The sequence below is a fragment of the Mus caroli genome, unplaced genomic scaffold, assembly GCF_978045245.1.
Source record: "Mus caroli unplaced genomic scaffold, Mus_caroli_1 scaffold_17, whole genome shotgun sequence".
Taxonomy (NCBI): Eukaryota; Metazoa; Chordata; class Mammalia; order Rodentia; family Muridae; genus Mus; species Mus caroli.
This window is the reverse complement of record NW_028227272.1, coordinates 8,123,971-8,138,843: the sequence shown is the minus strand read 5'-3', so window position 1 is coordinate 8,138,843 and position 14,873 is coordinate 8,123,971. Positions and strand designations below refer to the sequence as shown.

General features: G+C 43.9%; 1 protein-coding gene across 2 annotated transcripts in view; it reads right to left on the bottom strand.

Moving 5' to 3' along the window:
* Snx29 (sorting nexin 29) overlaps positions 1 to 14,873 on the bottom strand; it is a 431,651-nt gene that overhangs the window by 366,689 nt on the left and 50,089 nt on the right. The window lies entirely within an intron of this gene.

The following is a 14,873-nucleotide window of genomic DNA, read 5'->3' as shown; positions in this document are numbered from 1 at the left end:
CCCTGTTCGTTCTAAATGAGCCACCTACATAAAATACTCAGTAACCAAAGCTTTTCTTATATCAATATAATAGTCCCTGCTTGTGAAATCAGGTTTTTTGTTTGTTTGTTTGTTTGTTTGTTTGTTTGTTTTGGTTTATATATATGAATGTGTAGGTATTTGGAGACCCAGCCACCCTTCCAGGTTTTTGAACTTTTATTTTGTGTGTGTGTATCTACCACATGTGTGCAAACACAAGAGGACAACTTGCAGGAGGAAGTTTTCTCCTTCCAATATGTGGGTTCCAAAAACCGACCTTGTCAGGCTTGGTAACCGGAGCCCTCAGCGAACTGTTGCATTGACTTTATGTTTCACAACAAACTTCTCAGGAAGAAAGAGAAAGTACAGATCACTCCCAGCCCTCAAAACCTCTTGGAACTATACAACCACCCAGAAGAGGCTCCGGACCCTTCCCTGCCTCTCTGCTCTTTCCTACAAACTGAACCACCCTGTCTAGAAAGGGGCGAGACTCTGAAGACTTACAAGGATTAGGAAGCTCATGAAACTTACAAGATTCACAGGGACCCATCCAAAGTGATCAAGGCAGCCAGCACCGGCAAGGAGCGGAGACTCTGGTGGAGCTGCTGCCTGAGGGTTGCGCAGTAAGCCCCAGGGATGCAGCTTTGTTGAGTCATCACCCATGTGGAGTGGCTTTCTATGGTACAGCTTCCCCTGAGCCAGCCATGCTTCCATGAGTAACCCCCAAAAACTCAATCAAACTTATCAAACTAGACTCAGGAAGAGGTTTGTTTTTTTTTTTTTGGGGGGGGGGGCGGGGGGAGCTGTCATCATTTCCCTATCTGCTATGCAAGAGATTTGTTCATGTCCAAGAAAAGTTACAATCAAACACCATCACAGAGGGGACTCTGGGGAGCACAGTAACTCTTCACAGTTACCCTTCCAGTAACTCTCACATTCTGCTCAAAAAGCTGCAGTGACCTCCCTCTGGCCTTGAATACCAGGAGCACTTTACTGTAAAGCCTGTTTTCACCTTCCAGTTTGCAAATTGCTTACCGAGAGGATCCTCTTCAAGCCTGTGAGCAATGCCACTGATGATAACAATTATCCCAGCAGGGCTCCACTCCAGAATTAATGTGGTCTATTTAAAGTACAGCTCACCTGCCTCTTAATGCAAGCAGTGCCTATAATTTAATTTTGAAATCTATAGTGATCTGTTTTGAAACGTGGGGAAAGTTCCAGAAGCATGTCAGAGCACCCAAAGGTAACTGCCAGCAAGAACAGAGCCAGGAAGGGGGTGCTCACGTGAGCTGTCGGGAGACCCTGTTTGTAGCTGACTAACAGAACCAGCTTTTGGCAGTTTCTAACAAGCCTTGGCTTTCACTGGCAATGCCAAAAATTCATACCTTGCACGGGTCGGTGGGTAAAGTGCTTCGTGAACAATAGGAAGACTTGAGTTCAGATCTCCAGCACCCATGTAAAAAAGCCAGGTGCAGCTGGGCATGGTGGTACAAGCCTTTAACCCCAGTACTTAGAAGGTAGACGTAGGTGGATCGCTGTGAGTCAAAACTAACCTGGTCTCTACATAAAGTTCAGGCCTGCCAGAGCTCCACAAGACATTGACTTAACACCTTGTACAACGGTGCACATGTAATCCCAGGTCTGGGAAATCAGAGACAGGAGGATCCTATAGAAATTTAAAGAGGTGCAACTGAGCAAAGTAAAGCATTGTACAAAATTAAGCAATGTATCACCCAACTCTAAGGACCTGGCTCCTTGCAAACAAGGAGCCAGGGCATCTTTGTCTCAGATGATTAGACAGGCTAGGTATTGGCTCCAAGGCTCTGAATGACCAAAGTCTTAACTTTATCTAAGGTCAGTCACACCTCTGGGCTTCACAGTCACAAACAGAAGATGAAGAAAGACTCGGATAAAGCCAGCTGTCACTCTTTTATCAGGCAAGGATAAGCAACCCCAGAAAGCCACGAGGAAGCAGAAGTGGAGAGAAGATCAGTGGGGCTGCTTCACCTTTCCTGGGGTATGTGGAAAAGAGTGCATACCACAGTGCAAACTCAGGGGAACACATCTGATACTAGGAACCAGCACACAGCCAAACAGCCATCCACGCTGAGACAGGGGCAATCCACACTGCTCTCCAGCCTAAGAGCTGGGGGGAAACTGCTGCTCAAGCCCGGGATGGGCCCAAGCAATGAGCAGGTGGTCAGCAGGCAGGGCTCCCAAGAAGGGAACCACAGCTTTGTCACCCCACCATCTTCCAGGTAGCCACAAGGCTATTTCTAGAGCAGAGGGTCTGTGGTTTAAATATGAAACACAAATAGTAAAAATCTGTCTATTGAGCCCATCAACCTGATCCCTTTTTGTTTTTATGAATCCATGAAATGTACATACAAGAAAATTCACCATTTTAACCATTTTTAATTTTTATTACATTTTGTTATACATGTCTGTCTGTCTGTCTCTCTCTCTCTCTCTCTGTGTCTGTGTGTGTGTGTGTGTGTGTGTGTGTGTGTGTGTGTCTGTGTGTGTCTGTGTGTGTGTGTGTGTGTGCGTGCGTGTGTGTTTTAAGAGGACAACTTAACTTTTAAAAGAGTCCATTGTCAGCCAAGCGTAGTGATATACACCTTTAATCTCAACACTTGGTAGGCAAAGACAGGCAGATAGATCTCTGAGAGTTCAAGGCCAGCTTGTTCTACAGAGCGAGTTCCAGGACAGCCAGAGCTACAAAGAGAAACTTTGTCTCAAAAACTCAACCAAGCAAAACAAAGTCAGTTCTCTTCTTCCACACTGTGAATCCCAGGAATCAAACACAGGTCAAGGCTTGCACAGCAGGCAGTGTTAGCGTCTGAGCCATCTCACCAGCCCCTGACCTACAATCTTTCTGCCTGAACATCTGCAATGCTTCATCCCTGGCATCTGCCACCACACCCAACTCTTCACTCCTTTCATGGCTATGAAAAGAGTGGGGATATGTTGAACAGTATAGGAAGTGTGTGTGTGTGTGTGTGTGTGTGTGTGTGTGTGTGTGTGTGAGATTTTTGGCATGTGCAATATGTAAGTGGTACATGTGTGTTGTATATGAACACATAGGTGTGGTATATGTACACAGAAAGAGGCCAGAGGAGGACACAGAGTGTCCTGCTCCATCACGCTCTACCACAGTCCTTTGAGACAAGTCTCTCTCTGAACCTGAAGCAAGGCTGGTAGCCAGCACCAAGCCTCAGCAGTGCTTGGTTTCTGCCCAACACAGTACTAGCATGACAGGCACATGCACAGCCACACCCAACGTTTTACACAGGGAGACGATAGAGATTTGAACTCAGATTCTCAAGTTTGCACAGCAAGCACTCTGACCCACCAAACCATCTCTCTAGCCCCAGAAAGCAGGGCTTCGAAAGCTTGTGACTTGTTTTCTTTTAGATGTGTACTTGATCTCTGAAGAGACTACGCATCCTGACATGAGTAAAGGACCCAAGGAACTTCCAAGATGGTAATCTCCTCAAAAGTCGACAAGTCAGGTATCAAATATGAGCCTTCATGAAACATCAAAATACCTTTAAAACAGCCAGCAGTTACAGCATCCCCAAGAAACATTAGTCTAACTATACCAGACTGCTTCTCAGTACAGGGATTGAACCAGGAACATGCTAGGGAAGCACCATGCCACTGAGGTATTCTCCTCTTTACAGAGGCAGGATATCATTTGAACTAGCAATTCTCCTGCGTCAGCACCCAGAACTTAACATAGTGAAACCCACTCATGCACTCATTCCCCTTGCATTGGCATTGACCCTATGCTACCTAGATGTCAAGGCCCCTCCCTGGGGCCCCATGGACATCTTCACAGTCTAGGACCCATGGGTGAGGAACAGCACCCAAATAGCTCTCCCAGTAAGGCCAACCATGAGGTTAGGATAGATGGCTCAGCGGTTAAGAGCACTGACTATTCTTCCAGTAGATCTGAGTTCAATTTCCAGCAACCACATGGTGGCTTACAACAATCTGTAAAGGGGTCCGATGCCCTCTTCTGATGTGTCTATAGACAGAGGCAGTGTACTCACATATATAAAATAAATAAATATATCATTAAAAAAATAAGGCCAGCCATTCTTTACCATTGCTAACCACTTCTGTTAGTAACCTGGACACAGTTCGGTATTCTCTCCACGTGGTCAGCAGACATCCTTCCGAGGCCTCTTTCACCAGAAGCAGATTTGCAAGTTCATAACAATAACAACGAAACCCCAAGAAGGAACTGAAAGCACCGCATGGAGAGAAAAGACACACAGAGCGGACTTCCCCATTCAACCAAGAGGAAGGCCAGGCTTTCCTGGCACATGCACCTTCTTCAGAAGCCAGTGTTCTATAGAAATTAAATCATTGCCCAAGGGGACTCAGAATCAAAACGTAAACTCTGCTTTGAGTTAAGTGCAATGGACCATTTTCAAAAATCCCCACCAAGGCTCAAGAAGTCAGTATCTTACTGAAAGATGGGGAAAGAAAGCTGGGGTTAGCTTCCCAGGGAAAGTAGTACTTTGACAGAAGTCATGATTCTGACACAGTCCTGGGTCACCTCTATGATGTACAGACTCTAAGCTACAGCAGTAAGTAAGCCCAGATCTGGCCACTTCCCTTCCAGGAAAAGCAACAGGCTGGAGAGCAGGCCATGCATACTATCTGGAGTCCTTACAGAGGTCGGGTTCAGGACTGCTGAGACACAGTCAGGGTGAACTGAGTAGGGAGGTCAAGGAAAGATGCGAGGAATTTCTAAGGCGTATCTATTAAAACCACAGTGTGCTAGCACATCGTGTTCATTTGGAGATAGTAGGTCGTGCCCTGTTGGGAATTGGTTCTAAAGCTTTGTCTTAATTTGGCTCCCAAAAGCTGCGCTGCCAGACCTGAGGACCCCTGCCTCCAGCTAGCTTCGATTGGTAATAAAGGATTGACTGACATACAGCCAATGGCTGGGCAGGAAGATGGAGGCAGGACCCTTAGATTGCATGGGCAAGGGAGAGAGGAGAAGAGGAGAAGAACAAGAGACTGGCCATGACTCGGAGGCAGAGGGATCAGATTTAAGAGCTATAAGAGAAAAATCATCCAGCAATGTAGGTGGAAAGGGAAAGTGGCCCATGGGGGTTGGGGGAGGGGGCTGCCCAGAAGATAACAGGGCAGGAAAGATAAAATATACATTTAGAAGGTGTTAAGACAGGAATCCCAGAGTGGAATTCGGGGAAGTTTTGAAGTGTCCAACCATTGAGCTAGTTGAGGCATATCAAAATCAGCTGGCGCAAGTCCATGCCCGTGTGCGTGAACATGTGTGTCTTTCATTCGAGAACCCAGAGCTCTTGGGCTGGTGCAGCCCATGAGCAACCCTGCCAGGAGCCAGAGTGGTTTAATTAATTCACTGTTATGGCTATGAGTTTTTGTGGTTTTTTTTTAAGCCAAAGAAAATGATGTGGAGACATGATGAAGTAAGATGGTGACCTGATAAGAAGAGAGGCAAGAACGAGGAGTACTCTCTCACTGAGGTGGTGCTGATGGTGATCAAGAGCCACTACAGAAAGGCTCTGAGCTGAGCATCTGATGATGAGGGGCTCCTGAAGCCACTGCACTGCTGAGTGGGCAGCAAAGCGAGGCAGCACTGAGAACAACGTGTTAAACACAAGGCCAGAGACTGCAGACCAGCTTGCTGCCAGGCCTGACAGCTGGAGCTCCAGCCTTGGACCCCAGGCGGAGGAAGGCGTACACACACACACACACACACACTCACACATACACTCACACACATTCACACACACACTCATATACTCACACACACACACATACAGTCTCACATACATTCACATACACTCATATACTCACTCACACACATATACATACACACTCACACTCATACACTCACTCACACTCACATATACTCACACACACACATTCACACATATGCACACACTAATTAAGTAATTTTTTTATTTTAAAAAAGGTCAGTGAGGGCTGGTGAGATGGCTCAGTGGGTAAGAGCACCCGACTGCTCTACCAAAGGTCCGAAGTTCAAATCCCAGCAACCACATGGTGGCTCACAACCATCCGTAATGAGATCTGACTCCCTCTTCTGGAGTGTCTGAAGACAGCTACAGTGTACTTACATATAATAAAAATAAATAAATCTTTAAAAAAAAAAAAAAAAAAGGTCAGTGAGATGGGAGATGGCACCACAGGTAAAAGCACTTGCCACTTAAGCCTGATGACCTGAGTTTGACCCCCCAGGACCTATGTGGTAAAAGGAGAAAACTCACCCACAAGCTGCCCTTTGACCTCCACATGCACAATGGTGTATGCATACAGCATGCACATAATAAATAAAATAAAATTTTATATTAAACATAAGATTACCAGGACACCCAGCCATTCCACTTCTGGGTAAATATTAAAAGAACTAAAAGCAAAAAAAAGCACAAATATTTATTTTCCCACGGTCATAGCAACATTACAACAGTCAACAAGAAACCCAAGTGCTGATCAGGTAAAAGAAAATATGATCATCTATATACTAGAATATTACTCAGCCTTAAAAGGGGGAGATGACATTGTAGGGTGGGTGAACTGGAAGACACTGTGGTAAATGAAGCCAGATACAAAAGAGTACCGTGCACATTTCACTTACATGAAGTGCCTACGGGAGTCAAATGCCCTAAGACAGAGGAGAATGCTGGCAATGGCTGCTAGGGGCTGGGGGTTGGAGGCCAGAACTTAGAATTAGCATTTTAATGAGTACATCGTTTCAGTTTAGGAGTATCAACATGGTATGGAAGTATTTAATGCCACTGAACTATAGACTCCTTTTTTTAGACTTATTTCCAGTGTGTTACTGGTTTGCCTCCACGTGCCCATGGAAGCCAGAAGAGATGTCTAATCCCCTGGAGCTGGAGTTACAGATTGTGAGCCACCATGCAGGTGCTAAGAATCAATCTGGGTCCTCTGTGAGAGCAACAAGCATTCTACACCACTGAGCTGCATCTCCAGCCCCAAGTTGCAGACATCCAATGGTTAAGATAATTTATTTTATTATACCTATTTTACCTGAATTGTGTATTTTGTATGCACATGTGTGAGTGCACTCCCTTGGGTGTGCACCTGTGGAAGCCAGTAGTAAGCATTAGGAATCTTCCTCGACTGCTCTGCACCCTCTATTATGTGTTCGTGTACAATGTGGGGCATCCCTGAGAGGCGTGGACGCCAGAGGACAACTTACAGGAGTCGCTTCTCTCTTTGTAAGGAGTCACTGTTACATAAGACTAATGCCAGCTTATGAGGCCTGGACAGCTGAGCCAACTCGTAGGCCTTTCACCTTATTTTCTGAGACAAAGTCTTTCTTTCACTGAGCTCAGATTCACCGTTTCCACTAGATTGACTTGGCGAGCTAGCCTGTAGGATCTGCCTGTTCCACCTCCTCCATGCTGGGGTCTTGTTTGTGGATGCTCAGATCTGAACTCAGGTCTTCCTGCTCGTGCAGCAAGCACCTCACCCACTCAAACTCCATGCCAGCCCTCAGTTTTCACAAAGTTACATAGGAGCGAGAGCTTAGGCTTCAGAGTGTTCTACTTTTCCTGATGCTATGATAAAATGCCCTGACGTTTTGATTTTGACACAGTCCTCAGTGTGACAAACTTAGGGAGGCAAGGTTTACTGTGGCTCACAGCTCGGGTCACTCTGCATCCATCAGGACTAGGGTAGAAGCAGGGGTGCTGCTTCCCTCAGTCACCTCCTTTTCACTGTCTATACCCAAGCTCTTAGGAAGGTGCTCTGCACAGTGGGATGGGTGTCTCTCTCATCTAACATCAGCAAGACAATCCCCGAGGCGTGCCCAGAGGCTCATCGCCAGGTGACTCAGGCCCTGCCAAGCTCATCATCTGCAGGAACCATCAGAAATTTAGGGAAGGACTGGGGGATGGAAAGAAGATAATAAGACAGGAAAAACATTTTCACCATAACAAAATAGCTGCCTAAACAAGACCCAAGAGCAGCAACACTAACAAGCACAGTACATCAGAAAAGGAAAGTATCAATACCAAGATCTACAGGCTGCTAACCACTGCGGAGAGCCACTCTCCCCAGGGACAAGCCCCTAAGTGGTTATATACCAAGTGGTCAACCCTGAAATCATATACATACAAGCAACACTACACAGACTCAGTGGATTATACTTATATACGTGTGCGAGTGTGTGTGTGTGTGTAACAGTAATAATAATTAAACAAGAAGAGGACATAAATTTGAGAGGAAGAATGGAGAAGGACATGGAAGAGGTTGGAGGAAAGAGAAGGGGAAATGATGTATTCCTCGTCATAGCTTTAAAGGTTCTGAACCCTACAAGCTAGTCTCAGGAAGTATGTAACTGTGACTGTATGTTAGTTACACGCTAGTCTCAGGAAGTATGTAACTGTAACTGTATGTTAGTTACACGCTAGTCTCAGGAAGTATGTAACTGTATGTTAGTTACACTTTACAGGATAAAAAAGGTAGGGAAAGTAGTTCCAAACCTAAAGAATGTCAGGACATTAGAAGTCAGAAATACACTCAAAATACAGATAAGGGTATATTCTTATTTAACATACAAAGCCTAAGTTCAAATGTCAGCACACACAAACCAAACCAAAGCAAAACAAAAACTGCACAATTTTAAAAGTGAAGGATTCAAGCACTTTTATTGGTAGGCCATCAAAAGCTACTGTGTGGTAGCAAAGACCCATTCCTCACTGTGCCCAGCACTCACTTCCACGCTGAACCATGGGAAAGACTCAGGCCCCAAGGCAGGAGCAGCAGCAGGAGGGGAGTTTGCAGGGGTCCGGCCTGGTCTTTGTGGAGTGCAAGGGCTGCAGTGTGCTACCTGCCAGCCGCAGAGCAGGAGCCTGGGAGCGGGTGCAGAGCAAAGAGACAGGTGACGCTGGTACAGGCAAGGAGTCTGCATCTGTCCAGACCAACACTAATAACCCTTTATGTCCAGGGAGCCGGAGACTATGTGGGAATGCTGAGAAGATCCTCCAAGCTACATCATATGCAGAATGCACTGGAAGCATCTAGGAGACCGCGGAGAAGGACAGTCATGCGATCGCAAGGAACTCAGGACAGTAAGGACTCTGGCCTGTGGGTTTTGATGGGACTGCAGTACATCTAAAAAGAGCTACTCCAGAGAAGAGCTCGAAACCGTTATCTGTGCCTGAGAAAACATTGCCAGAAGATCAGGCACATAGACAGCAATTTTCTCCAAAAGCCCAAACTGAGTCAGGTTATGGCCCATGTCCAAAATCCCAACATTTCCAGAGGCAGAGGAAACAAGGCCAGCCTTTGGTACATGGAGCCTGAGAATTGCCAAGGCTACCCTGCAACACCTGGTCTCAGAGAGAGAAAAACAGAACTGAAGCAAAACAGATGTGTAGAAATATGTGGGGCAATAAATCTTATTAAGACTGACAAAATGGAGTGTGTAGGTATGGGAACGATGCACCAAGAAACAGAATCAGAAAGTGTGTCCAGCTGTCGTGCTGCAGGAGCAGGACAAGGCAGGGCTTCAACGGCTGGCTTCAAGACTACGAGGTCCTTGACACGGGAGGCGACCATTCTGAAGGATTACACTTTAACAGGTAGTTTAGTCAGCAACAGTGTCTGCAGCATGTCTGACTGTGTGTGTCACCCTGTTGTGACCTGCTACCACACAAAGCAACCATTAGTACTGAAAAAGACATCAAAGCCCAAGGATAAGCACAAACAGCAAACAGCAAAGCTGCCGGGGGCGGGCAGACTCAGAGCTCCTCCCGGCCTGGAGCTAAGAGAATGAGCTAGTGCAACCCATTCATTACAGGCAAGGCTTTTGCAACTTTCCGGGACACTTTTAATTAATTTTTATTTTGTTCAAAAATCCATCACTTCCAACTCCACACTTCAGAGTTAATCATGTGCCTGAACACCTGGTCACCAGCTATGGCACTGTTCTGAGAGGCTATGGAGCCCGTCAGGCACAGGACCCAGCAGATGGACACAGAGGCTGCAAAGATGTGAGCTCTTGCTGCTATGACAGACTGAGAGACACTCTAAAGCATGAGCCAAAATAATTACACTCTCTTCAGGTGCTTCCTTCAGGCATTCTGTCATAGCAACGAGAAAGGAACTACTATCCTGATACGACAGACCTAAGAAACCAAGCAAGACGGTGCCACTCACTAAGAATAGCTTTTCTGAAGAGACTGTATTTTCTGCTAGGAGCCAAAGACCCAAGAATAAGTATAATCACATGGTGTCTTGCCTTCACAAAGCTTACTATCTCAAAGGGAACAGGGACAACAGGCAACTAAATAAGGCACTGTAAGATAAGTAAGATCTCCTGTCCTTTCTTCTAGAAGACACAGATAGAATGTTCTTGTCTGCAAAGGGCCAACAGGTAAACACTTTACACATTATGTGCCATGAGGTCTCTGTAGTAACTGATATAAACAGTTGTGTTCCAATAAAACTTTATTTACAAAGCTGCTCTCCACCCTAAGTGGCCACAGTTGCTTCATATACGCTGTTTAACTTGCTCCTGAATTCGGAGTCATGATCACCAGGAGGCCCTCTTTCTGGAACAACATGTCATCAAAAATAATCAATGTCAGAACTTCAAAATCGTGTCTCAGAGACCTGAGCAGGAATCCTAGATCTGCTACTTGCTGGCTGTCTTAATTTCTACTGAGTTCTACTGCTGTCATAGAACACCAGGACCAACAGCAACTCGGGGAAGGGAGGGTTTATTTGGCTCATGGTCCACTGAAAGAAGTCAGGACAGGAACTCCAGCAGAGTCAATGGAGGACTGAAGCTTTCTGGCTTGCTCTCCAAATCTTGCTCAGCCTGTTTTCTTAGACCACCGAGGACCCATCCAGGGATGGCACTGCCCACATAGGGCTGGGCCCCTGCTCACATCACTCATTGTGGCCTCCCTTCCCCCCAGCCTGGAACCTGCCTGCTCAAGGGTGGAGCTACCGGCTCATTCGTCCTGCCACGCCCACTGCTGGAACCTGCCTTTGCTGCCTGGAGGCACACACGTGTTCGTCCTGCTACTGGACCCTGAGTTACTTGGCGGGAAATTGGGTTCCCTCCCCCTTCCTTTATAAACTGAGTGTCTGGAAATATTAAATTGAGTCTTGATCAGAGTCTTGTCTTGACTCCATTGTTTCTTCCGCCCCGACTAGATTCCTCTCTTTGCAGGGAACTGCCATTCTCAGTGAACCGTTCGTGTTGTGGACCGCGGGCGGGCCGCAACAGTTGGCGCCAGAACTGGGACCTGAAGAATGGCAGAGGGATGTTAAGAGAAACGACTGCTGTGTAGAGCTCCACAAGAAAGGAAAGAATCTTCGTATCGGAGGAGCATCGGAGCAACGGACAGGTACACATGCTAGCGCTAGCCTAAAAAATTTCAGTTTTGTAGAGTGTTGCTGAGGATGCGGTAGGATACGAACAAGTTTGAAGCAGTGCTGACCCAACACTGTTTCTGCTTGGGGTCAGCAGTTTCGTTAATCGGAACTAGATACGGAGACAGGCGGTGTGCCGCAGTTTTTTAGAAAACTGCTTAGGTGGAAGAAAGAAGGGTTCAAAATCATGGATCAGGCGATTGTGTTTAGTTTTCAGGAGTTGCTTAAGGAAAAAGGAGTAAGGCTTGAAGTACAATTAGTAAGAAATTTTTTAGATAAGATAGATAGCTGTTGTCCATGGTTCAAAGAAGAAGAAACAATAGATTGTGGAACCTGGGAAAAAGTTGGTGAGGCCCTGAAGCGAGTTAAAGTTTGAGATTAAGCTTCAGAGGCTGAGTCTCTTTAGATATTTCTAGTTTAGATAATGATTAATGTGGTTCCTATCCTAAATAGTAAAATTTAAGATAAGATATAAAGCAATGCCTCTTTATTAAAGCGTTAAAGCTTGCTTTAATAGGTATTCATAGGTATTAATTGATATCCAAACTTCGTAATATGATAGTAATGCTTCTAATATTGATTTTAACAGTGATAAATTGTTTTAAACATAGGTTTTGCTTTCCCAAAGTTGTAGGTATTATCCTAACCTTGCACAAAAACTTAAAAATTATGGTTAAAACTGCCATTGTTCCATTGACTGCAGCTTGCAGTTTGATTGCAAATTTAAGATTAATGCTCAGATTAAAAAGTATTTTACCTTTGAGTCAATACAGGGCTCTGGGCAGTCCCAGAGCGGCTTGTGGCCTTTTCTTTTGTTTTGCAAACAATGCCTAAAAAAGTTTTTCCCTGTGTTCAAGAAAATTTCTTTTTAACAGTGTTACAGATCTATTCAGATGTTTAAAATAATGCTTAAATTCAAAGATTTTTGCTTCTAGTAAACTGGTAATCACTAGAAAATTTTGCCTCTATGTATGGCTAATATAGCTTTACATTATGTAAGAAAAATGTTTATTGTTTCTGCTTCTTTACAAGAAGCCAAAAGTTTTAATCTTTCAGTATATATTGTTTCCTAAGTGGAAAGTATTTTATTAACTAATGCTTCTCAAGGGAAGTTTACCTTAAATCCTTGCTCTCACCCAAAAGATTCAGAGACAGTATCCTTTTGTTATTTGGTGTTTTGGTTTGCTGCAAAAGGTTTTACAAAAAATAAAGAAAGCTTTTATAATTGTTGTTAATTGGTAATTAAAAATTAGTTGTGCCGAAGACAATTCTTTGGCCAGAAAAAACATTATTGTAAAGTCATTTTTCTCATCCTCCCAGCCAATCGTTAGCCCACGTGGGCCCAACTAGCTGCTGTGGAGCAGAGTCTTAAGACACACAGTTGCCCCTATTCCAGCACAAATAATCTGGTTGTGTGCGGTAGATGGTGTTTTAAAATGCTGAACAATCAAACCTTAATTTATATATTAATAGTCAATGCTATATCTCTGAGCTCATAATTACTTAAAATTGTTCGTCCCTCAGATACTATTAATTCTCAAATTTACAATTGCTTATACATATTTTTAGTTAATAAATAAATAAATTATGCACGTGTGACTCTTAATAACTTTTCTAGCCTTCTAGTTACAACCGTTCCTTAAGAAAAATAATTGAAAGTGCAATTAGTCACTGCCCCTTTACAGCCAAATATTTAAAATGTTTTGTCCAAAAAGTTATTAATTCAAAAGGTTAGATATTGTAAAATTTTAAACTTTAACCTCTTAAAAGACAAAAGAGAGAAATTGTATCCCCATATATACTATTTAGTGCATTTCCATGCACACTATTTAAAACATACCTTTATTTTCAAAATTTGAAATTAAAATGTCAATTTTAATAAGTGCTTTTTAGTATCTTAAAAGGGTCTACTTATTGGCTTATAGATTGATCCTAAAACAGCTACCTTATTAGGAAAGGGAAAAACAGGTTCTCTCCACAGAACTCTACAGAAACATATTGGTAATTCGTGTGCTGAGCTGACAGGTAAGTTAACTCAGTGTCCTGATTAAAAGGACTAAAAGATTAAATTCATGTTTTAGATCCATCCTTGCTTGTCATTTTTCCAGTTTGGACTAGCTTCTAGCCTTTTAACTTTATGGCAATAGTACATCAGAGACTGTATATTCAGACTTAGTAAAATTAGTCATTTAATAGAGTCATAATGATTTTTCACTCTTCTTCAGTGTGACCAGCCATTCTAACTCAATCTTAGACTGGTCTAATATTCAGTTCAATTATTAGAGATTCCTATATTCTAAATTACCTAGCAAAGTTAATTCAGAGCATTTCCCCCAAGGTCACCAAAGGCTCATCTTGCCTTTACCTTATTTGTCCTAAACTTTTTGCAAACTGACATTAAAGGTCAGTCTGCAGCGGAACGCCACTGGCACCCAGTTACTTCTAATTCTTATGCATTGGTAAAATGGAAGGACGCCCTGACTAATAAATGGAAGGGTCCAGATCCAGTTCTAATCTGGGGTAGAGGCTCGGTTTGTGTTTTTTCACGAGATGAAGATGAAGCACGGTGGCTACCAGAGAGATTAATTCGTCAGGTAAACACAGATTCTGTCTCTCCTCATAAGTATCATTCTAAAGACTAAAATTCCTCTTGAGCTGGGAGTGGAAGCTCTCAAAAAACACTGTTTCCTCTGAGCCAATTCCCCTACAAGAGGCCGGAGATTAACTTTAGCTTTACAATTTGCATCTAAATAAAGTACCTTGACTTCTCCAAACAGAAAATTTACATTGCTACACTCTCATTGTTTAGTATTCTTCCTTCTCTCAAGCAGGTCAATCTACATTCTCTGGTTCTCCGCCCCGCCCCTAAGAGCAAACAGGTGGTTCTGCTAATCTCCCTTCCAGGGACATCCCAGCATGTGGCTTTTCAGTCTAAGATAAGATTTAGATTTACCAGGAGAGCTAGGGAAGTAGAAATTTCATATATATTTACAAAGATTAGTTCTTATTTTGATAGATATAGGCTTAGTCCCTTAGCTAGCCTCTGGCTTTTCACCCTTGCTGTTACTGCAAGGTGTCCTTAGTTCCTCAGGCTACTGGGAATAACAGAGATGAAGAGGAAAGACTTTCAGCTCCTATTTTAACCAAAATTAATGGTGTTAATACTGACATAATTCTTGTCTAGGCCTTGCTAAATCTGAGGTTGACAAGTCTCATATAGAGACCTCGCAATAACTCAGAATTGCGATACTGATTCATAATCATATGAATACGGTATGGGTACCGCTTGGCGCAGGAGATTACTGCGGAGGGAAGGTCCAGTTTGATCGTTTCTGAGTTCCCTGTGCGACACACCTGATTTGACGGAGGTTGGTATCCGATTCCAGCTAAAAACCAAAAATACTTAAGGCTCTGCCTCC